Below are 26,107 nucleotides of genomic sequence, written 5' to 3' on the forward strand. Positions count from 1 at the left end.
ACTAAATGGTTGGTACCTCTGCTATTGAAAATGAATAATCACTTCATTTTATGATGCCATCTACTGAAAATAAGCCACAGACAGGCAAGTGGATCACAAATCCACCTAGGATAGTGCCAGCAGATCACAAGAGATATACAAAATTACAGATCTTTTAAACTCAAGCTATCCAAGCATGGACAAACTTATCATAAGAGTGACATATTTTGCTTCCAGCTGGAAAACTGCCAACTGTACTGTTCTTATCAATTGATCCAGGGATAGCGTTAGTTCTGAAGGAAACCCAAAATGAGGCCACCTCATTAAGTGTCAATCACTCTAGTTATGAGCATCATTTTAAAAGTTCTTATACAGCAAAATCCAGGCGAATATCACTTGCTCAAGACTAGGGGTAGAACTAAAATTTTGCTTTTAAAGCACTTTAAAAAGTGAAGTAAATTTATTATAGAAACTTCCAGAGCAAGCTAATATCAACCATAATTTTTCAAAGCTGCTTGCTTGAAGTTAAGCTGCTAAATGAAGTAAACTGTACCATGTAATCATACAGTCAATGTAATAGCACCACAGCCTAGCTAATTAGTTGTGTGGAAGGGGATACTCTGCAAGGAAGAAGACACCCTGCTGGGAGGATGCTCTAACAAACTTTTATGGCCACAAAACATCTTGTGATATGGCACTGTACAAATCTAGACCTGAGTCTTCCTTATGGACACAATGATTATTTCAGAGTAAAGAGATTTTTGGCCCAAATTCTGCCCTGGTACTAAATTGATAATGCCTGCGTTTTACCAGGGTTCAACTTGGATAACTGCATTTCTAGTAGTAGAGTAATTTACCTAAAATAGCATTTTGCCTCCACAAAATTGTGCGTTTTAAAAAAGGTGTTTCTGCCTAATGTCAGTTAGCAAGTATAAAAGAAGATTCACAGAATGAAAAAAAGAGCAAAAGTACCAGTTAGGCTGATTTCAGCAGCTATGCCCGAAAGGCCATGCTAATTCAAATATCCTTCACTGGTCCTTTGAATCTACATGCAGTTGTCAGGGATTTTATTCATAATAAAAAGGAAGCCTTCTTTCACTGTTGCCTTTATCTTGTTTGTGTCATGGGTTATTTGCCACTACTTTGCAATCCAGGAAAAAGGAAAAGACTAAAACATCTTACAGAACTACAGGAAAAGTAAGGTCACACAAGAAATACATAGATATATACAGTACACCTGAAAATCTACTGAAGTCACTGTGCAGATTCCAATGGACTGAGCAAGTTTAGATGAGGTCCCTGCTTTTTCAGTTCTGAATACATATTGACCTTTCCAAGATTTGCTTTTTTCCTCCCCTCCCCCCACCATTAGAAAAAACACACCAGCCTTTGGCAAATAAAAGCAGTCATGTTCCCCAACCCAAGAAGCTCATACAGAGAGAAAAAGGAGTAAAAGAAGGCAGTAAACACTGCAGGTGGTGTTCTCATTTTAGTCAAATAAATAGATTTTACCAAATATCCCTCAGCTTTGCCACTTTTAGTTGGAAAGGTTCTTTAAAAATGTCAGAGTAGAAGTAGAGCTCAAATTATAAATCCTTTCCCCTTTTATAACACCTATTTAAAGGTGCCATGTACACATATACATAATAGTTTAAGTGAGATTTAGCACTCCGCTGCACAATGTGATTCCTTCACTAGTTGGAGGCATGAATTCCACATTTTTCCCCTGAAGTTCCCAAAATAGAAGGCTTTTTAAACTTTATTAAGGATTTATGATACCTTAACTATAACAGGTTCTTCTGTTTTGCTATAAGCAGCACTGGCTTGGGGGTAAAGTGCTTTCTTGACTCCGTATTATGGAATTCTTGCCTGCAGTGTGGATCTCTATTGGATATTCTGCACTAGTTCTGTATGCGGATCTTTTATTGACATCAATGAGTGCTCCGTGCACAGGACTAGTACAGAATATACAATGGAAAGCTACCCGCCTGCTATGTGCACAAAGGATGCGCAGTTTTAAATGTGTTAACAGTATAGTGCCAGCTCACCTAGGTTAAAAGTCCTGTTATGAGGTTCGTTAAAAAGGGGGGGAAGGGTAGAATAGCATTGCCTTTTTCGGGGGGGGGGGGGGGGTCATCTAAGGCCGTTTGAATTGTATCATTTCATATGTCTAATGAGCCAGTATACTTGATGGATCAGGGCATTTTCTTCCTTTATATAATTGTAAATGTTGTCACATCAGAAACAACAAGAATGATTTACTGAGAGATCACCCATACTATGGGTAGATTGTGCAAGTACAAAATTGGCAACCATAAATTAAGCAAGTGCACAACCTCTTCAAAAATGAGGACTCTTGAAGCAATTCTTTTTGCCACCAGATAGTAAAAAAATTACTTGATATCTAAAAAGATAGCCAATAAAATAAGCACAATTTTCAAACAAGAACATATATTATGGTTTGGGGTTTTTTTTCAAAGTCCATGTCAAGAACAATCTTCCCTCTCCTCAAAAAACAGATCAACTGATGCTTTGGAAAGAAACCAAAGGAAGAGAGTCTTGGAGACCTAAGTCACCAGAACAGATGTAGGTGTGGAAGACAGCAGTGAAAAGTTCCCCGTCTTTCCCTTCCAATGTTCATTCTCAACTCTGACAGTAAGAAGCCATGTAGGACGCAGATTTGTACTTTATAGACTAGCCCAAGTAGAAATATAGCAAAGGTTTTGTGGGCTGATGCTTGTCTTAAGACTAATACAGCTAACTAAATCTCTCTAATCAAAGAAAGAAGTCATGCCAGGATCGCTCTGAATGAGCATTCAATGCTGGTCAAATATACAAATTTCCAGACTGATCTTGACAAGCTGGAGGATGTAATTATGGAAAACCCATTGTGTGCTACATGAACTGCCCTACTAAAAATAAATGCAGCTCCAGAAATAAAGGAAAGGTTAGAATTTTCTCTCTATTGTACTTGACCTTCTAGTTCAAGGAGATTCCCTTCTTAGGTGCAGGGAGCCTGACCAAAATAGACGCACATAAAACAAACAACCCACTGCCTTGCCTTTGGCTCTTTCTGTGTTATTTTCCTAAATCTGACCGAGCAAACCTGCCTAGCTATTTGTGTAACCAATTCCGCAGCAAACATTTAAACAAAAGTTATGATTTATGGCCTAGAAATACATTGCTGAAAGTATTCTTTAGGTAGTACAATAGTAAAACTATGCACTGGGATGCAAAGGAACTGGAGTTCAAATTTGGGAGCCATTTACTCCCTGGACTCCCAGGAGGTGGAAATGTCGTAGCAGCAGTATTTCATGTCCCAGCAAAGCTATATACTATACTTATGGGAGCTTCTAATAAAAACTAATTCTTAACAAAATTATTAGTTAAAACCAGACCTGAATCCAATCTCAGCTGAAGGGTGTAGCTCTAGTTCTAGCCTCGCACAGAAAGGACTGAGTGCAGTAATGGCTGGATCATCTTGTTTAGATGGGATGGGAAAGGATTTAAAGTGGAGGTAAACCCAGTTTACAAAATTCAAATCCATTTCTCAATATCAAAATCAGAAAAATAAAACTGAAATAATATGAGATTTCAAGATATTAAAAGGGAATATTTTACAACCAGGTGACAAAAGCTTTGGGATGCAAATGTCATGGTGGACATAGTCTTTCTGGATTTTAGGAAGGCCTTCAACACTGTCTCTCACCCCATCCTCATTAAAAAATTAGGCAGCTGTGGTGTTGATGCCTACACAGTCGGATGAGTCACAAATTGACTGGAGGGCTGCACCCAGAGAATGGTAGCTGATGGATCATTTTTGACCTGGAGGGATGTGGGCAGTGGGGTCCCCAAGGGCTTGGTTCTTGGGCCTGCACTGTTCAACATCTTCATCGGCAACTTGGACAAGGGAGTGAAAAGCACCTTGTTCAAGTCTGCAGATGTCACTAAAATGTGGGGAGAAGTGAGCACGCTAGAAGAGAGGGACAGGCTACAACTAGATCTGGACAGGTTACAAGGGTGGGTGGATGAGAATAAGATCGGTTTCAATACAGACAAGTGCAAAATGATGCACCTGGAGGGGAAGAACCAGCACCACACCTACAGGTTGGGGAACTCCCTTGTCAGCACCAAGGCAGAAAAGGATCTTGGAGTCATTATTGATTCCAAGATAAACATGGGCCGGCAGTGTGGGGATGCAGTCAAGAAGGCCAACCTTACCTTGTCATGCATCCATAGATGCATCACGAGCAGGTCCAAGGAGGTGATTCTCCCCCTCTATGCAACATTGGAAAGGCTGCAGTTGGAGTACTTAATCCAGTTCTGGGCACCGCACTTCAGGAGGGATGTGGATAGCATTGAGAGGGTCCAGAGGAGAGCCACTCACATGATCAGGGGGCAACAGGGTAGGCCCTGTGAGGAGAGACTACAGGAGCTGAACCTGTTCAGCCTCCACAAGAGAAGGCTGAGAGGGGATCTGGTGACCACATACAAACTTGCCAAGCGGGACCAGCAGGCAATGGGAGAGTCCCTGTTCCCCCAAGCACTACTGGGAGTAACTAGGAATAAGGGCCATAAGCTGACTGAGAGTAGGATCAGGCTACGCATCAGGAGGCGTTACTTCACTGTCAGGGTGGCTAAGACCTGGAACCAACTTCAAAAGGGAAGTGGTGTTCACTCCTACCCTGACGGTCTTCAAAAGGAGACTAGATAAATCACCTAGCCAGAGTTGTTTGACCCCAACATCCCTTCCTGCCCATGGCAGAAGGTCAGATTTGATGATCTGCTTAGGTCCCTTCCGACCCTACCAACTATGAAACTATGGAAATAAAATGGAATTTGCCTCTTTAAAAAGGTAGCATCCTTTTGGATACAAAAAAAAAAAAAATGTTCAGTTTTGGATCCCAAAGTTTAGGAAGGTGAATCCACTTTTTGCTTCAGATTCCATCTTCATCTCAGTGTCCATCATGCAGTTACCTGCTCTACTCTGTATTCCCAAATGAATCAGCCTAACTGCACCTAACATTTCCCCAATAATTCCATAGGAAAGCAGGCCTTCTACATGACATTTGTTCATAAAATGACAAAAAAAAATAAAAGTAAAAAATAAAGTAGTGTAGTGTAGTTAAGGAGGCACGATAAATTATTCTTATGCCAGGCCTGTTTTCATTCATATCTATCAACTTCTCTCTCCTATTTATTCTCAATAGCTACAGAGGTCACATGAAAAGCTTTGGAAACATCATTTAGAAAACACTTTTGCCAACACTGTGTGATACATTAAATGTTTCCCATCTTTACTCTTTTATTTTTATTAATACAGATCTTGTCAAAATGAAAACATCTCTGTTGCATAAAGGACTTGGCCTGCTGCTTCTGTTTATTCCTCCTATGAAGTCATCACAGGTAGATAATTGTAATGCAACAATCACTGCTTGCAAACAATAGTTTGAGCAATGTAACAATATGTAGAACACACCAGAACTAAATCACAAAAACATCTTGTTTTCAGGCTGTTCTCTTCTCTTGTTTCTTAGTGCTAAAAACACCACTGAAGATAAGATATGCTGTAAATCAACTTTTCCCCCCCTATTAATGGCAGAGTCATATCTAGAAGCCTTTAATAAAGCATCATTAGTTATTTGAAAGCCCAACCCTCCATGAAACAAAATGAACTATTTGAATATCCTCTGTATGAGAAGTGAGAGAAATAATTCTATTAATGCTATGCTAACTCTGAAATGTATAGTCCAACTAAATCTGGCTGTGAATTTTATACTTCATTGCAAGAACGCATCTTGTCAGTTTTTGTTTGATAGGTTTGATAACAAATCTAACCCTTGCTTTGATAGCTCCTCAAAATCTGAACAACATTCATTCATACCCATCCCCTGGGCATTTCGTTCGTTAGTTAAATCCTGAGCAGGGGTTCCTTTATTATATTTTATTACCCTTTTTTCATTCCAATATTCTTAATATAGAAACAGTCTATTTATTTGATTATATCAATGCTCTTCTCAAAGTCTTGGACAATATGGACTCAGACAAAGTCTGGAATTATGCTCATGCATAAGCACTTACTGTACACTTAAGGTTTTGAGAAATTGACATTAGGGGATTGCATTCAGCTGGCTGGAAAATTGAACACCAATAAGGCCACAATTTTCAAGACTTCTGGAATTTTTTGTGACTGTAGGACTCTAATCCAACTACCCTGCTTGGACTCAGACTGTGCTATCCTATCAGAAGTTAAAGGTATGAGCATGGATCCCCTCACATGGAATGTTGCTATAGACTTAGTGAGAAAGGCAGCAGAGATAGAAGGCAGGGAGAAGGAAAAAAAGTCATCAGTTGGTATTGTCGTGATCTTTTATTTCACATGCATGAGGCAATATACTTGTCAGCTACTATTCTAAATCCACAAGATATACATACTGACGATGCCGTTCCCCTGGGTTTGCTCTAAGCTACTGACACCTCAGGTCAAAAGGATGGCTGGTTGGAGTCACATCAGCTCAAATTCTACTACCCTTTATGCACCTACATGGCACTGACGCAGCACATAAGTAGCATTTTTTACTCTTACATACCCACACGGCACAAGCGGTAGAATTACAGACTGTGTGTAAGTGCCAACATGATTACTACACAGGTTTGTGGCTACACACTGGCTGGGAAGGCAAACCGCTACTTACCATTTTAAGCCAATCAGTTTTATGGCAAGTTAAAGAGAGATGGACAAAAACTTTACAGAAAAGGTTGCCTCATTGAAGCTTACACAAAGAATTCACTAAAGAGAAAATTTGAAGTGGTTCAGTAGATCTCAGTTCTTAAAACACAGCAAGGAAACTTGCCCTGAAGGGGGATTCAATTTGAACATATTACGCATCATGGATCCCTTAATAGGGAATGGAGAAAGTTCAGAGGCATACAAGAGCAATTCAGATTTACATACTTGGGCTTTCTATGCAAAAATACTGGGAAATAGTAGGTGCCAAAGGGGGACACAAACAACTTGAAAATGCCTAGAGGTAGCCAACAGGAAACACTCAAGCACAGGGATGTACCCAAGCTCCAGCCTGGCTCATTAGTAGTTTCTATGGAGACTTGCAATTCCCAGCAGCTTGGTTCCACTTCTGAGGGAGATGCCCAAAGGCTTCTTAAAACAGACGCATGGTGATGTTGCTACTACCTACTTTTTATCCTTCACCTAGTGGTTTTGGCACTCGCTCAGAAGTGGAAGACCTGGCACAATTTTACTGCGTAAAGCTACTGTGCAGTAAGTGGGAATAGACTGGCATCTACTACAGGCGCAGGCAACCTGGGACTAAATTTAGCCCCAGGTCAGAGCAGCTAGCCATATGCCCCTGTGACTACTGGGGGGAGCTTCAGGCTCTGGCCACATGGCTGCCAGCATGATGCAGGTATCAAAATTTACACTCAGGGAGGCATAAGTCACCATGTTTACTGCACAGTATGGACATGCAAATGTAGACATGCACCCGTACTGCACAGTAATTTCAGTTACCATGCAGTAAATGAGCACAGGTAGAGGCTCCTTGTGTGTGGAGGGTATCTTCTGTCCCTCCTGTGGGTGGAGCTTTTCACCATAACAGGGACCGAGAAGATGCAGGAAACATCTTTCCAGAGTACTTTGGTGAATGCTCAGAAGGCTAGAAATACGGAAGAAAGAAAAGTCCCAAGACAGATTATTAATAATGAAGTCTCGGTCAGTGCACTCTATTGCAATCTAAAGAAGAGGAAGTTCAAAAATTTCCTAAATAAAAAAAGGAGGAGAAAGACAACAAAAATGAAATAATTGATGAATGCTTTTAATACTTATCATTTAACTATTCTACCTCCATATTGTTTTCCAAAAGATCCTGTAACTGACCCATTGAAATGTTTAATTAAATATAATAAGAAATGCTCTTAATAATATAGCCATATTAAAAGATATGTTATGTATTAAAATATTTTATTTACTACCTTGAATACAGACTTCCAATAGTGGTAGCAGAAAGCTAATGAAATAGTTATTTTTTCCTGTGTTCCTCTCCAGAATCCACCTCATTTTGCAAATTCATTCCAGAGATTGCTACTGCAGGCCTGGATGCTAGAGCCTGCTGTAGCCAGAAAGCCTGCCAGCTGTTAAGGAGCTAGGTGCAAGTGGGTTCTGGGGCCCTGCACCCCTAGCTGCTGACAGACAAAACTTGTGACATGGGTACTTGTGCAACTGATTGTCTTGGTCTTGGGGCAGAAGCAGTTCCTGGCACTGTATTAATTCTTTCCTCTCCTTAGTCTGTGGTTTTGTAGGTGTTAATCCTTGCTCATTAACTCATTATTTTTGCTAGCTACTGTGTATTGAGCTGGTTTCTGAGTGAATCATGACTGATTGCTAACAGTGCTAGTGAGGATAATGAGTTAATGAACAAGGATTAACACCTATGAAACCACAAACTAAGGAGAGGAAAGAATCAATACAGAGCTGGTACATGCTTCTGTCCCAAGGCAGAGAAAGTCAGTTGTACAAGCACCCATGTCATGAGTTTTGCCTGCAAGCAGCTTGAGATGCAGTGCCCACAACCCAGAAGCCCCTGCAACCATCTCCTTGACAGCTGGCAGACTTTGTGACTTCATCAGGGGCTAGCAGGCCTGCAGCTTTCACCCTGCTGTACCTTAACACACACAATGTCACCTGTGCCACAAGTTTTGCTTGTCCACAGCTTGAGGTACAGTTTCCCCCAAACTGCTGCACCCATCTCCTTGAAACTTGGCAGGCTTTGTGGCCTCCAAAGTGGCTAGCATGCCTGTAGCTTTGACCCTGCTGTGGCTTAACATATACACATGACATGAGTTTTGCTTTCAAGAATTTGGGGTGCAGTTTCTTCCAAACCCCTACACCTATATCCTTGAAACTTGGCAGACTTTGTGGCCTCAGCAAGAGCTACCACCCTGGCAGTTTTCATTCCACTGTGGCTTAACACACACAACATGAGTTTTGCTTTCAGAACTTTGAGGTGCAGTTTCCCAGAAACCCCTGCACCTATCACCTTGAAACCTGGTATGCATCATGCTCTCAGCAGAGGCTACCATCCAGGCATGTTTTATCTAAAACAGCCAAAAGACAATAGAGTTATAGATGTTTCATAGATTCCCCGTTATACCCAATGGCCAAATCTCTGGAAAAAAAAATAAATCGCCAAATCTTTTCCAAAACAATTCGGTAGCTCTGAATCGATTCAGAAAGCCTAAAGCTTCCAGCAATTTGATTGGGATTTGTAGATTCAGCCACAGAATCATCCCCGGATCCAAATCACGATCTGAAGCTTTGCACAGCCCTACACCTAGATCAGTGTTTCCCAACCAGTGTGCCACAGCACGAAAATGTGCCATCAGAAATTAACAGGTATGCCATGGAATTTTGTCATGACAATGACCTACAATAGGTATGAGGATGGGGAGAGGTAAGACGTGTGCCATGAAAAAATGTTATTAATGTAAGCATGCCTTGGGCTGGAAGAGCTTGGGAAACACTGACCTACATCATCTCTGACCAGTGGCTGTCCAACCTTTTCTTGAACACCTTCTGTATTGTTGTAGGAGTCAACACAAAAAATAAAATTAATTAATTCTCACTGAGAGGAGAATGACATAGGAGAATATTGCACAATCAATATGTACCCTCTTCAGTTGAGGAAGGGAGATGGATATTTCAAGTGAGCATTGAGAGGGTGAGTCATTGCTGAGAAGGAAAGAAATAGATGGAGAGCTAGGTAAGACAACTGAACTACCTGCTGCTTCAGAGCCTAGTCCTATATCCACACAAGTCAGCCACAAAACTCATTTAATCCTATGTTCATTGAAATAAATCAGGGGTGGGCAAAATATGGCCTGTTAGGCCATTCTATCTGGCACACAGGTAGCAGGGGCTTCTGGCCTAGGACCAAGTGTCTGCCCCCCTGCCAGCCTGGGTCCTGTGCCAGCTCCGGGCTTGCACGTGATGGCAGCAGCTGCAGCCCCCCCCCCCCCCACCCCCTTGCTGCACCAGGCAGTATTTGCTGCTGCTGCCTGCCCAGACCTCATGCACTGGGCAGCCCAAAGGCGGCAGTGGCAGCTGCATCGCGGTAGGCTGCGGTTCGAGTTGTGGGTGGGCAGCAGCAGCAAACGCTGCCTGGTGCAGCAAGTGTGAGGGCTGCAGCTGCTGCCATTGTGTGCAGCCCCACTGGGCAAGCCCAGAGCTGGTCTGGGGCTGGGTTACGAACTGATGTTGAGCTTGGGGGGTGGGGGGAAAGCCACCCCTTGCCCTCCTCATGGCTGCAACCTGAATGGGGCTGTCTGTGCCTGCTCAGGACAGCCCCGTGTGGACTGCGAGTGGCTGCAGCAGGAAGCATGGGTCACGGGGTGGGGGAGGGGCTGTTACAAGCTGGTGCTGAGTGCAGTGGGGGTAAGCAGCCCCTTGCCTGCCCCGTGGCAGGTGCCCCACTCTGCAGCCACTCACAGTCCACATGGGGGCTGCTTGTGCCTTCTCAGGACAGCCCTGCATGGGCTGCAAGTGGCTGCAGCAAAGAGCACTAGCCACGGTGCGGGCGAGAGACCGCTTTCCCCCACGCTCGGCACCAGCTTCTTCCCTGCCATGAAGCAGGGGGTTGGGGCTGTGTGCTGCCCCCTACCTGTACTGCGGGGCTAAAGGGCCTGCGAGTAAGTGGGCACGGGAGTACAGGGCCAGCACCAGCAGGGCCCAGAGCAGGGCAGTAGGGGTACAGGGTCCTGCCCAGCAGGGTTTCTATGGAGCGAGGCCAGCTCCCCCTCTCCCTACTGGTGCAGCCCAGCCTGGCTCCACAGACTCCTGCCAGCCTGCACCCTGCTCTGGGCCCCACCGGTGCTGGCCCTGGGACTTTGGTCCCAGGATATTGGGACATTGGTCCCAAAATGGTGACCAGGGGACAGGGCACCTGTCAAGGGGCAGGGCTACCCATGCAGCCCTTGACAGCTTGCCAAAACTGGGTAAGCAGCCCTCCACCTGAAGTAATTGCCCGCCCCTCAATTAGATCCTTAGCGGGGTAATAATTTTTAGAGAAACTACTCACAGCATTAACAGAATAGCGAACATGCTCCCAAAAGACAAACATCATCAGAACCATGCCTTACAGTCTGTGACCAAAAGGCATAAGGGAATTTAATATAGGATACCTCAGGCAAATTTCCATTTAAACAGAGCTTCCTTTGCAGGAACTGGCCAATTCATTATTCCAGACTGATCCAAAGCCTTAATTCATTGTGTTCACAGTTTTATTTGGAGTCAATAGTATATCATTAGCACAGGTATTATAAGGGCTGTATTCAGGCACAAATTATAAATCACCTGTGAGTTCAGTATTCCATAAATTGTAAGGCTGCTACACGATTCTGCCAACTATGGGTCAAAAAAAGCATCAGAGAACCTAGTCTCTTTAGATTCCTTGGCCAACAGTGAATTGTGATTTAAAACCAATGTGCTACCACATTGTTTTGTGAAAAGCATAGTAATACTTGCAAAAGGTGATAAGACCAGCCCAGTAGTACTGCAATGTTCCATGGATTTGAGTGAAGGCACAAGCCTGTGACCGGATGGTATAAAGAACCTCATTACTGGAATCAGAAAACCTCAGTGTGAAGATTTCATATTGGCTCAATGTAGCAGACTCTGGATTTCCAACTAGCTTTAAAGCTATTCATTACATAATATTAAAATCACTAAAACATTTTCAGGTTAACATAAAAGTAAATAATCAAGCTCACACAACTCCTGGGAGCACCAGAAAGCCCAGGATGCATGACAGTGATGCATGCATGCACCCACATATACAACCCTACCCTAAATGCTTACATTCTAGTGAGACAGGACAAAAAAAGTAGGCAAAGGACAAAGAGGTGAAATAGTCTACAGAAATTAGCAGAGCTGAAAATAGAAGCTATATCTCCTGATCCCCCAAGCCACTGGCCTATCCATCGGGCTATGCTACCTTTCAACCTCTTGTAATTGCCTTGAACAAACAACTAATTATCATCCAAAAAACAGTGCATCATAACATTTTTTCCTTAAGAAAAAGTACCATCATGAAAATTAAGGTTTCTCCACACTTTCTTCTGTGCTAAGGGTTTGATTCCCCACCCCCACACTATGGCTGTGGAGGCCTTCCTCTTCCCCTCCCACCAACACCCATAAAGAAAAGTCTTGGCAACTACAGACAATGGTTAGTTCAAAACCATTTTAAGAATTTCCAGAAGTTGGAAGTTATTTGAATACAGTTTGGATGATCATGCACAGCCTGACAATGTTTTGCTGTTTCATAATTGTGGCCCCTTGTGAATGTCCACACTTGACAGCCAACTTATTCACAGTAGGTAAAAAACACAACCAGTGGCATGGCCAGGTTGTTTCTTTTCAGTGAAAGATGGTCTAGTCTGGAAACAGCAAGCAATGCAAAAAGTGTGTAAAACAAGATGCGGGAGTTGTACCTTAGACACGTCTCTCTTCTTTGGGAGTAGTGCATTCCATTTAAAAGCTACTTCAGTTTTGAGGATGCATTCAATGGATGAAATATCAGATCCCTCTGCAGAAGCATAGCACAAGACCCTATTTGGAGGGCTAAGTGAGACTTGAGAGGTGCCTTGGCTTTTAGATTGGTTTGAAATTCACCCAACATGAACACAAACTATTACACTGATGTAGACTAGACACAAACAAGTAAAACTCAGACCCTCCAAGAGCCTGTCTAGCTGCCCCACATTTCAAATCAACTGTACTTGGTGCCAGCCATCAAAAAAACAAAACAAAAACCAAAAAAAAAAAACCAGCCACCTCCAGACACATTTCTGTTTGATGAATCACAATCCACTGCTGAATGTTGAAGAGTTGTTTGCATTTCCTATTCACACAGCTCTCTACCAATTCTCTAATCTACACACTCAGGCATACAGGATTGAATAGCCCACTTTGGAGAAGCTGGGCCCCACCTATGTTTTTTGAAACTGTAACATTATTGAATACTCATGTCCAGTAAACTTCAGACAGATTTTTATACTTGAAAGATAAAGCAAGTTGCAAATCCATAGGTAAAATGTTAAACACTGAAGTGCTGCAAGGTTTTTTTTGCCCTTGATTTCACATAGGCTGTTCAACTAATTTCCCAACCATCATCAAAAGAAAAGTTTTATCTGCTGTAAAGGCTGCCTCTGCAAACAGTAAATAGGTTGTGCATTTTCTTTCTGCTCCTATCTCAGTTTGGGACTAGATATGCAAATTTCCCAACTCTTGTTCCTACAACTCTGAAGGGGGTTTCTAACATGTAGTAGTTTTCAAAGCGCCACTTTCACAAAGCACACAATTTATGGAGCAATTTGCATACTGCCTTGTTCCTGACAGCAAAAAAACCCCTTAAAGTATCATTATGATGAACATCCCCACAGCAGGTGAAGAGACAGCAGGATAGGAAAGCATATGCCCTGTTCATGAACAGCTGTTATCAGGTCCGAATCATTGTTCTCATAAGAATTCAGCATTACAATTAAATAGGAGATAATGGGGACAAGAATTACAACCAATTTTAAAAGAAACATTTAAAAAAGTTTCCCCCCCCCCCCCCGTTTCATTGTGTGCGAACCTTTTCCACATTGATCAACAACCATTTCCATGACATCAATATAGAACTAAAGAGTTTTAATGTTTAACTGGTAGATGTAGCATAAGTTGTATTGATGCCCTCACAATTCTTTGCACAAAAAAAAAAAATAATAATAATAATAATAATCTTGTTAGGAAAGTAAGGCAATCAATATTGTGCATCACAAAACCCCCTCAACCCATCCTTGTTTTTGAGTGATATCTTTTAGAAATCCATTTTACTTGTACATTTAACTAGTTTATACCTTAGTTAATAGTATGTTGATAAGATGCATAATATAATGAATTTGCTGTTCCTATTTATGCAGAATTTACCTGTTTTATCCCAGTTTCCAAGTTCTTCTAAGACCATAAACTAGTGGATGATACCCTCCACACAAGAAGGGATTTGGGAATGTTTCATCTCATTAAAAGAAAAGGACTGTAGTCAGGTGCTTCAAGCAACATCTCCCCACATCGAAGAATTCAATGCCAGGCATTATTTAAATGATTTAAGTTTGACAGTAAAACTCATTGTGAGACTAACCCAAATCTACCATGGCTAGTACTCACTAGACATACAACCTAAATTTAGTTTTCATAACACTGAATTAAATTATAGATAACTAAAATTTCCTTCTAATCCATTATTTTCTAAACCAAAAAGTTTCCTTGATCAGTTTGTGTAAATGGCAGAGGTGTGTTTGAAGACTGAATTACACTAATGTATCTTTCAGTTACGTTTTGACTCTTCAGCTTCATCCCCAAATTTCACAAAAATCAGCAACTGTGTACCAAGACAGACTGAGCCCATAATAATCTAAACTGAGAGACTGGATACAAATATACAATTACAAGAAACAAAATCCATTCTGTTTAGCTGTAAATTCCCATTCACAGCAGAACACATGTAGAAAGCAAAACAGCTTATTTTTTCTGGTCTGGGGTGGGATTCCACAGAACCCAAGATGGAGAGAATTAGTACAGAACTTGACCTCAAGTAAATGGCAATCTTAATTCTACTACATTGGAAAGCAAGCTGTGTAGACTTAAAGAAACTAAATTGGAAGTCACAGAAAAGGTTGCAGCTAGCTGGAAGTCTCAAATGCATGATGTTAATATAAATTACTTTTAGGAAATATACTCAGCAATTTGAGCACAAAACTATGGTATTAGAGCTGAAAAATACAAAAAAGCAGGGATGACAGCTATGTGTGTGTCCAAGTTTTATCATGCAAGTAACCTGGCAGATTGAGCCAAAGGATTAGATGCAAGTAACTGAATAAACATTACATAAAACCACACACTCTTTTAGCTTATCCGATCAAGCAAAAAAAAAAAAAAAAAGTGGAAAAAGTAAATAATGCATATTATTAGAATGAGAAATAAAATTGGCCTGAGGGCTTAATTAAAATTGGAAGATAATCAACACAAGTTATTTTACCAATGTCCTTCAGACAAACTGTTTACAGTGGGCACGTCCACACAAGACATTTATTATGCAGTTGACTAATTAGCTGCTCAGTAAACACCTCCGCATCTATGCATGTGCCCCTATTAAGCTGGAGTAAACTAATTTACTCCATAGTAGGACAGTACTTGTAAATGCAAATGCTATCCTGCCGCAGATTTAAAAAAAAAAAAACAAACCACCACCAAACTCTGCAGCAGGGCACATGTAGATGCTGGGAGGGGCTGGCTGGGGCACAAGGGTACTCCAGTGTGGAAAGCTGCTTGCTGACTAGCCCTATATTGAAGCACCCTTGTGCCCCAGCCAAACCCTGCACAGAACGCTGAGCCTGGCGGGGGCACACCCCAGAGCTGGCAGGCTGACCCGCCAAACCTCCTGCTGGCCCAGCTCAACATGTTGAGCATGAATAAACTGTAGAGCTTATTGATCCAGAGTCTATTGCTCCTGAGCCACATTCAAATGGCAGTAAGCTCCACAGGTTATTCATGTGCTATAATTGCATGTGCAGACACACCTAGCAAAAAGCATAAAAGCTTGAGTATGGCTTCCTTTCCAACAAAATCCTGTCCTTTGGGAGTCCAATTTTCAAATCAAATCCAATTGATTCATACATCCAATATTAAAAATAAAAGTAGCACATTTGTCAATTTGTATACACAAATACCCGACTGGCAAAAACAGGGAAGGAGGGGGGTGGGGGGGGGGAGTCACTGAACAGAGAAACACACACAGACAAGTAGTTACATCTGAACATTTACAAGCCATATACAACATGCAGGGTCTAGCAATGCAGATGTACTATTGTGCTGATAGGTTCTGGCGATTCTGAAACACATCAGGAACAGATTCTAGGAGGGCTCACAACTGGCTTGAAAGATTAATACCACACTCGATACATAGCACTAGGCTAACCTAGTCTTCCACTCTGGAGGTTGGATTGTGTTCTGCCACCTTTACTGGATTGCCTTTATCTCCAGATCCGATTCAGAGCTGTGCTTTTAGTTGTCAAGACTTCCAGTAAGCTGGTTCTGCAAAACTTATCTTAAGCAGAACCGACGCCCACCTCCCTTTTTTCTTTCCTGATCTCTTCCTCTTCATTTTTACCTTCCTCTGACCCTCCACAGCTGTGGATGCTTTTGCTCTTTACATTGTATTTCCTTGCCTCAAACTTTGCAGGTCTCAAACTTTCACAATGTCTTCAGTTGTGAACAGAAAACAACCAAAATGAAAATAACTGGGAGATGTTAACATCCATGACCTCTTTTCCAGCATAACTTTTGCCCCAGGGGAAAAGTATTCCTAAATAGTCTAGACAAAGCAGTTTGATAAATAGTATTCAAACCAGTACCATATAGCTAGGGACCCTGAGCACATTCTTATGGTACTGCCACCCCTCTGAATCAGGAGACCCTGAAGTGGAGTACTGGAACTGGATTCAAACCAGTGCAAAGCCAGGTTTAGAGTGGTCAGATGAAGCCCACAGGCTTCGGATGGAAGAAACAGTTTTTAACCAGGACTGGATTTTTTTTTTTTTTAAACATAAAACAGGGGATCTACAATCAGTGATGTCCTGAACTAAGGCAATAGCAGTGCCCTTGCAAACACACTGAAAATAGGGGCCATAAGATGGCATAAGCTGCAAATGAAGAAGTAGCTGAACCTTGCTGAAGAGACAGCGATGAGACAGTAAATGGAAGAGCCAAGGAAGCTTTAAATGTGCCATAAAGCAATAGCAAGAGTGAATACGGTTTTCTTCAAAATCTCCAAACTCCAGTGTTAAAAAGACTATAAACGTGCATTTTAAGAGGCTTTAGCTCTTTCTTTGGGCCAGGGGACGCTTCACTGCTGTGATTTAGTAGTGTTACTCAGGTATTGCACCAAGTTTTAATGTAAAATAAGTCATCATAAATACTCCGGATAGCCCAGCACTGAGTTTTTTGTGCATTATGATATAAAGGCAGAAAAATAGTAATTAGATTCATCTCTCACAAAGAGGATGATATTCAAAGTCTGTGATTACCTCAAAAGTCATTTAAAGCATCTGCTGGGTATTTAAACTAAGTAAGCTTCTATTGATCTTGTTTCTAATCATGGTTTCTTTATAGGCCAGCTGACTTAGAGATGAGTACATCAATAACTTGACCTCTAGAGGAAGTAATTTGGAAATTGCTCATGGCCTGTTCTGTGATTAATGTCCAAAAATGCTTTCAATTAGCCTTTCAAAGTCCCTAGAGGTATTGATTGCTTTGTAATGTCAGTTAAAATTATAAACAGATGTTTATTAATTAAAGAGCACCCTACTAGAAGATGAGTTGGGATGGTCTTTGGTTGTCAGATGAGAAAATGCATTCATGTTTTGACAAGTTACTATCATGGGCACAGGAGAACAAAGCTATGCTCAGTTGGGGATACTGAGTTCCTTTTCTAAACCATAAGTTACAAACCTTGTCTTAGTTTCTCTAAGCACAAAATCGCTGCTAACTTCAACTGAAAGCTTTCTGTGTGCACAGAATTCAGCATTTGTTTCTTAGTTACAGTGAAAAAGTTGTCAATTTATATGGTCTTCAAAATCCCATCATTCTGCAATTTTCAAAGTAAAATCAATATTTTTAGGAGGTGAAGTCAAATGATAAAACAGATAGAAGCAGCTCTGGCACTGTCATTAGTGAGCTTTTGGGGAAGAAATGATTGAGGAAATTGTGAGCACTGATTTTTGACCTGAAATTAAAGATGCTCAGCTAGCTGAAGAACAGGAGTCCAAGCTTAGTAATGGCCTTTTCAGTAAAATCCATTTCATGTGTTTGACTGGTGTTGAAGCAGTTTTAGACTTCAAGGTACACAGACACAAAAAAAGGCAACAGCGCACTTAGCATCAGTTAAAATTTGAGAGGAAATAAGTTCTACTAGTAAAAATAACTTAACTATAGCATATTCTGTCAATACTGGTCTTAAATATGCCACTTGGGTGCCACAGCCCACCCACACATTACAGTGGGCAAAAAGCGGCCAGCCCTCAAGTATGTACCAAAAAAGGAATAACACTTATTGCTCAGCTAGCCATGTGAAGATTCCCCACCTCAGAGTTTGGATTTGGTTTGGTTAAGCCTGCTGAGCAGCTTGATTTAGGAAATGTCTCTTCCTCCCCCCCCCCCCCCCAAAAAAAAAAAAAAAAAAAAAAAAGATTTTTAAAAACTGTCATTTAACATTTTCTGAAAAATCAGGCTTATAATGGTATCCCTACCTGGGAACCCATTAGTCACTTGGTAACTGATTATCTATCTGTAGTTTAAAGATTCTGGCCACAATCATATTGCTTCATGTCTATTTGAATACTAAATGTTAGTTAGTAGCTTTGATAAATACAAGATGTGAGCCACCAGTGAAGATGATGAAAACTATTTTTAGTCTGGTTTCTTAATTAGAAGTTAATTAAGCCAAAATGTATGGCTACTACATAGAGTCATCAGTTTTTGAAACATTGCAATCACAGAATCTTAGAATAATGGAGGTAGACATGACTTCAAAAGGCTATTTCTACCTTTCCCTGCCCAGGGTAGAATCATCCCTGACTAAGCCAGCTGCAGTAAAACATTTGTCCAAATTTACACTTAAAGCATCCAGTGACAAATTCCACAAGTAGTGTAGGTAATCTGTTTCAGGGCTTAAACACCATCACATTTAGCAAAGTTCTTCATAATATCCAACCTAAACCTCACTCGCTGCAATTCAAGCCCACTGCTACTTATTATTCTCTGTTCACCAGAGGCAGAACAGTTAGTCATCCTCCTTATAAGCAACCCTTTTTGTATCTGAAGATTTATCGAATCTCAAAAAAAAAAAAAAAAATCTTCTCTTTTCTAGATTAGTCCCATTTCTTCCTACCTTTCCTCCTATGTCTTGTTTTTAGGACCTCTGCTTATTTTTATTGCCCTCCTCTGGACTTTCTTCAATTTGTCCATGTCTTTTTTGAAGTGCTGAGCCCAAAACTGGACAGTACTTCAGGAGAGTGCTGAATGGAACAAAAAAAAGTTATTTTTCCTGACTAGCACACCGCATTTCTGTTAATACATTTCATTATACTACTAGCCTTTTTGCAACAACATTACACTGTTGACTTGCATCCAACTTGCAATGCATTATAAACCCCAGGTCTTTTTCTCTATTACTATACCCTGCCAATCATTCCCTATTTTGTATTAATGCTTTTGATCATTCTAAGTGTAGTATTTTGCACTTCCCCTTATTGAATTTCAACCTGTAAAGCCTCCTTTTTGCTTATTCAAGCCTTGCACAAAAAAACTTAGAAACTCTGAAATGTTAATTTTTCATTCAATAGCAATTTCATTTTTTGTCCTATAAATAAGTCCTTTCAAATCAGGGAAGTTAATTGGGATATTTTGACCCCTTTTCAAAATGAAATAAACCAACAGTTCTGAAACTTCTCAAATTTCTTTGAGACACTTTTCTAAACCAGCCCCTTCCCATTAAGTTTGTTTCCGTTATTTGAGATTTTCTATTAAAAAAAAATAGTGGAGATTTCCCAGCCATCTCAGTGTCAACTAGCAGTATCTATTGCAATCTTATCCTAAATGCCTTTACCATTCATTTCCCCCACCCCCCAGAACATGTTCATCTGTGCTTGGATTCAGTGCTTGCTTGTTTTATGGTTAGCCCAAGCTGGGTTTACCCTTGACTAAAGCACATCTGCTTCACAGTGAGGACACATGCATCATTGCTCATGTGATGATAATCTTCCAGGATCTTCTCCCCCAACTTTTAGTTTCCACAGTTCTACCCAAATGGTAGACAATTTCTCTTGCAATTACCTCACCTGATGGAGAAAAACCACTAGAGATCCTCATACACAGCCAGTGAGAAAACAGCCAAAAGATTGTGTTGTATATTTACATTTACCCAACTTTTGGTGTATTTTCTTTTATAGTTTCATGTTTCCTGTGCTATTTGGCAAATTATCTCCACCTCCGCTTTACTTGTCTTTTGCTTTTGGATGTGAATTGGGTGTTTACATATCAAGAGTCAGAACATGATCTCTGAGCATTTTTGTTGGAGTTCTTGAATACTTTCACCTCATTTGATTTTTTTCCCCTGAAAACTGTATAAACCCTACCTTTTTGAGCTATTTTCAAATACACTGGTTTATTGTTTCTTGATATTCTTGATCACAAAAGTTCAACAATGATACTACTGTATGCTCAAAATCTACGAAGAAGTCCGGCTGCATTGAAAAAAAATGCATATTATACCTATATACATACATATACACACACATTATTATATATATAGATAGATAGATATAGATATAGCTATAGATAGATATATAGATACATACACACTTTTTATATATATATACATACACATGTTGAAAATGCAACTGGAACTGTTCTAAGAACTTAAAATGTTAGAAGCTGAGCTGCTGACATATCCAAATGCTTGCAGCCCTATAGTTGGTTGCTCTTTGTTTTCCCCCTTTTAACACCAACCCTTTTACCATTTTGTTGTTTTCTCCATGTGACTTAAAGACTGTCTAAATAGTATGCCCATTCCCATGACCATTAGGCTCAGAGACAGGACTCTGGTATGCAGTCATGACTGTTCTCTTTGTTTTACAATATATTTAGTTTTTGATTTGCAGGTCTACATAAGCCAACTGACTTTTGAGACTGCTTCCTGTAGTCAGGCATAAACAGAGCCAAATCAGGGCAATACATGCAAACTGGATTCATTCATTCATACAAAGTGTTGCTGGAACAGTATGTAAAACTCTAGAGGGCGCATCCAATAGGCCTCCATGCCAAGCCTACCACCCTCACTTCTTAGAGCAGCATTTCACAACCAGTATGCTGTCGGACATGTCCAAGTGTGCCGTGGGGGGCTACAGCCACTGCCACCCCTGCATTGACACCTCCCCCTCCCCGCTCAGCTCAGCCAGCGTGCCATGGGACAGAAGACGTTGGGAAACACCATCTTAAAGCAGCACAGAGCATTTGTTAATCTGACTATATTGTATCATTTCTGGGATATGGTGCATATGGAACAGGAAAAAAAAAAAAAAAAACCCCACACAGGCAGGGTATGTTTCACTGCCATGCTCCCAAGACATGCCACAGAGATGGCAGAGACATGCCCAGTTTTTAAACATAAATCATTCTATCACTCCCCAACAGGGATGCTATTTATTGTCACACCCCCATATACTTATTACCTCAAAACAGCATGCAAAAGCAACATGGAATCATAGAAAATTAGGGTTGGAAGGGACCACAGGAGGTCATCTAGTCCACGCCCTGCTCAAAGTAAGATCATACCCCCAACTAGATCATCCCAGCCAAGGCCTTGTCTACAGAGGTCTTAAAAATCTCTAAGCATGGAGTTTCCACAACCTCTCTGGGCAACCTGTTCCAGTGCTTTACTACCCTCCTGATAAGAATTTTTTTCCTAATATCCAACCTAAACTTCCCTTGCTGCAACTTGAAACAATTACTCATTGTTTTGTCATCTGCCACCACTGAGACATCTAGTTCCATCCTCTTTGGAGCCACCCTCCAAGTACTTGAAGGCTGCAATTAAAATTCCCCCTTAGTTCCGAGTTCCCTCAGCTTCTCCTCGGAAGTCATGTTGCCCATCCCTCTAACCATTTTTGTTGTCCTCTGATGGACTCTCTCCAATTTATCCACATCCTTTCTGGAGGGGAGGGGGCAAAACTGGACACAGTACTCCAGGTATGGCCCCACAGGTACCAAAAAAAGGAGAAGAATCTCTTCTCTCAGTCTGCTGACAACACTCCTACTAATGCAGCCCAGTGTGCTGTTAGTCACTTTCATGACAAGGGCACACTGTTGGCTCATATTCAACTTATTGTCCACTGTAACCCCCAGGTCCTTTTCTGTTGACCTGCTGCTTAGCCACTCACTGCCCAGCCTGTAGCACTTGTCCTTACCGAACTTCGTGAGATCTCTTTTGGTCCAATCCTCTAATTCATCAAGGTCTCTCCAAATCCTAGCCCTACCCCCAGCATAGCTACTACTCCTCTCCCCACCCCCACCCCGGTGTCATCTGCAAACTTACAGAGGATGCACTCCATCCTATCTTCCAGGTCCCTGATGAAAATACTGAACAAAACCAGCTGCAGGACCAACCCCTGGGGCACCCTACTTGATACTGGTTGCCATCAAGTCATTGATTATCACCCTTTGAGCTCAATGATACAGCCAGTTTTCTAGCCACTTTACAGTCCAATCATCCATGCTCTCTTAGCTTGCTTGCAAAAATGGTTTTGGAAGACTGTATTAAAAGCCTTGTTAAACATGACCTCAGCTACTGAAGTAAAATCAGGTTTTACTAGGCTTGTTGAGGCCATGTCAGCAGCAGGTCCTGCCACCAGCATGAGTCTATAGGCATGCTCCAAACTTGGGGGTTTGCCAGCAAGGCTACTCTATGCTCATCCCCAGCAGCTGCTGTGAGAAACAAAGGGCTTAAGAGTAAGCACAAAGATGCCTCATTGGTATACTTAAGGGTTTGAAGAAGCCCATGAGCTTGGGTGGGTAAATTTTGTCCAGCACAGGAGAAAAGGCTTTATCCCAGGGATGCAGTGAAAAAGACAAACCCACAGTGAGCACAGAACCCTCATTCAAGTGAACAAGCATCAAGTCAAACAGGAAAATAAAATATTATTGCTGTGTCAAAAAACACAATTTGTCTCTAGTTCTAGGTATTAAGTTGTGAATTTATTTGACCAGTTGTTCAGATTTGATGGGGAGAAAGTGGATGGAAATCCAAGAATATATTATATATATATATTTTTTTTTTACTAGTAGTGTGGTAGTCAACAATAAACTGTGGGCAAACTCCTGGAAAACTTAAGAAGCTATATCTAATTAAGATATGATTGGCAATATCTAGTACTGTGTCACTTTTCTTAATGTGGACGAGGTTTTTTTTTGCTTTAATCCAATGGTGACATGTGTTTGAATGTTAGACCAGGTATCCAAAGTACCTTTTTTAACAATTATTTTCTTGGCCTCACTCATGAGCAATGTGTCTTATTTTTTTGCTGACAAATCCATCAAAAACCATGCATGTCAAGTATAGGTAATTATTTTTCATAACACTGATTCCCCCCCATGGATAGTTAGGAGACCTAAAATAGGTCCTGTTCCATTTTTTCCCTGATAAAAATGCCTCATCAATGGTCACTTGTTGGAAAAACTGCCTGTTTGTATCACTTACTTGCTGATTGAGAAGAGACTGCACTTTTCAAACTTAGACAGCTGCCTGTCCTTCCTAACAGAGCAGGGACAACTTCCTTTTCTGCCAATCAAACTGAACATCCTCTTCTGTTCAGCCTCCCATCCCTTCTCCATCTGGAATCTCATTCCTAGCATCTCTGCATCATTAACAGATGTGTCCCTACATCAGTAGTGGCAGTCCTCAATATCAGGGAAACATTCTTCCAGTAAATAGGGGGAAAAACAAACAAACAAACAAAAAACAAAAAAAAACAGTGAGTCAGTAAATGGTCAAGGAGGGCAAACCAAAATCTGTATGTTCAACTGTGGACATGGCAAATAGAAGTGGATCCTGGTAATACTGGGTCACAGTTCTTTCTGTTCATCTCTCTCATCTGCCTCCATAGCAAGGCAAGTTTACCTGAAGCAATTAATGCCTTGCAGCACAATGACACTGATGCATGACAGTTCAGTGCTCGAGTGTCCCAGGTTTTTTCAGGTCTCCTATTTCCTTTTATTGTTTCCTCAAAGTGTCCTTGAAATCCCTTCTTTTGCCTGCCTCTAGAGCAGTGACCACTGAGTTGGAAGTACAGCACCTAGTTTTGAGAGTCAGTTGTCAGTCATCCTTATGATATGTTCTGTCCAGCAGAGTTGATGCCATATAAAGGTGATTTCACTGCTGGTGATGTATGCTTGAGAAGGAATGCTAGCCTTCATTACTTTGTCTTTCCAATTGATATGGAGGGTTTTCCAAAGATATTGCTGATGGTAATGTTCCAGAGCTTTTAGATGTTTCTCATACGTTGGGAGAGATTCAACATCAAAACAGGAGGGTGGACATGACAAATGGCCTAGTAGTAAACAAAAAGCTTATTTGGGTCCTGATGTCATGATCAAAGACATTTCATAGACATTTGGGCTAGAAGGGACCCGAGAGGATCATCAAGTCTGGCCCCCTGCCCCAGGGGCAGGAAGTCAGCAGGGATCATAGGATCCCAGCAAGATAAACATCCAAATGCGTCTTGAAGGTGTTCAAACTGGGTGCTTGAACCGCCTCCGGCGGCAGTCTATTCCAAACCTTGGGGGCTCAGACAGTGAAAAAGGTCTTTCTTATGTCCAGCCTGAATCAGTTGTGGCAGAGTTTGTGACCGTTTTGTCTGGTCATCCCTTAGGGCACTCTGATGAAGAGACGTTCCCTCAGAACCTGATGAGATGACTTCAGAGATGACCAGAGGCAGTACAGGCAGATTTTACCCAGTGTGGAATATTATTATCTGTTTACTTTTTGAAAAAGGTGGGGGAAATGCTCACAAGGATTCTCCAAAGATTGCCTTCCAACTGTAGTATGTGGAAGAACAGCTGGCTGGTTTGGGGTAGACTCAAAGGATCTTGGTTTTCTTTAAATCAGCTGTAAATCCAATCATTTCATATGCTTCAGAAGCAAATCAAAAGTAACCTAGAGTGATCTCTGTTGTCACACAACACAATTGTCAGCATACTGAAGATTGTTAATGGAGGTGATGGTTCTTTGATTTGGAATGTAACTGGTTAACGTTAACAAGTTCCAGTCCATGTGATACTGGATGCTTACTCCAGAGAGAAATCTTTCAGCAATGAGATGCAGAAGAGTTGCAATACAGAAGAAGAGACAGACAGGTGAAAAAAAAGACAGCAGAGAGGACAAAACTGAATGGGTTGAGCAATCCTGAACTTAGAATTTAAATTTATAGGCTGCCTCTACACGTGCTGCTTAACGGTCTAAAAAGAACACTTCAGCATGGTCTCAATGTCACATGTATAAGCCCTCTCCCCCCAATTTTAAAATGGTCACGGAGGCACTTTATCCAAGTCTCATTGAATGAGTTTTAAAGAAAGCATTCCATGGCCATTTTTAAATATGTAGGGGCTTAATACACATGATGCTGTGGTGTTTTTAATTAGAGTGGCTCTCTGAGAACCACTCTAATTAAAATGCCTTCCCTTCTCACAAAGCACATATATAGGCAGCCATAGTTTTGCTTTTTGCCCCCCCCCCAAGTAGTAAGTCATCAAAAATGGAAATTACATCTCATTACTCCAGCACTAGACAATTTTTTTAAATGGACAGAATGAAAAGTTAAATTACTATTTAATATAGTTGTCAGTAATAAGAGTCAAGAATGGTTTTTATTTAGTGATTGGCATACAAACAGCTATTCACTCTGTATCAATTTTGATTCTAAAGTTATCACTATAGTACCTGCACTCCTGGAAGGAGTACAAGTTGTATACGCCCTAACATTTGTTGGTCATAAATCAGAAAAGCAAAGATTTGAGCCATCAGTACAATTTTACAGACAGGCAACTCTAGTACAGAAAGGTTAATACAATATTTTTAAAAGATGCTACTAATTTTGTTGACCTGTAGAGATTTCTAGAGCCTGTAGTCCTATGAACTGCAGCTAAAAGATACAGGTGATTAGTATATGTAGAGATGAAAAAAAAAAGAAAGAAACCATTGATGCCTCATGTTGGTCATTTTTGAATATTCATTAGAAGTCCCTTTTAGAAATATAGGTCTAAACAAACAAAAAAAAACCAAACACGCCAATGATTTGCTATATACAACCTTGGACCAGATGGGAGGTGATTTACATTTCATCCTTCAGTCCAGTACTCTATCCAAGCATCTTATCTGAAGATTTTCAGAAGCATTCAAAGATGAGAAAGGGAGTAGAAAATAAATGGTGTGTGTAAGAGAGAGGGGAGGAAAAAAAAGAAAGAAAA

This window comes from Crocodylus siamensis, chromosome 3 (assembly GCF_052110815.1).
Source record: "Crocodylus siamensis isolate JL-2025a chromosome 3, ASM5211081v1, whole genome shotgun sequence".
NCBI classification, from domain to species: Eukaryota; Metazoa; Chordata; order Crocodylia; family Crocodylidae; genus Crocodylus; species Crocodylus siamensis.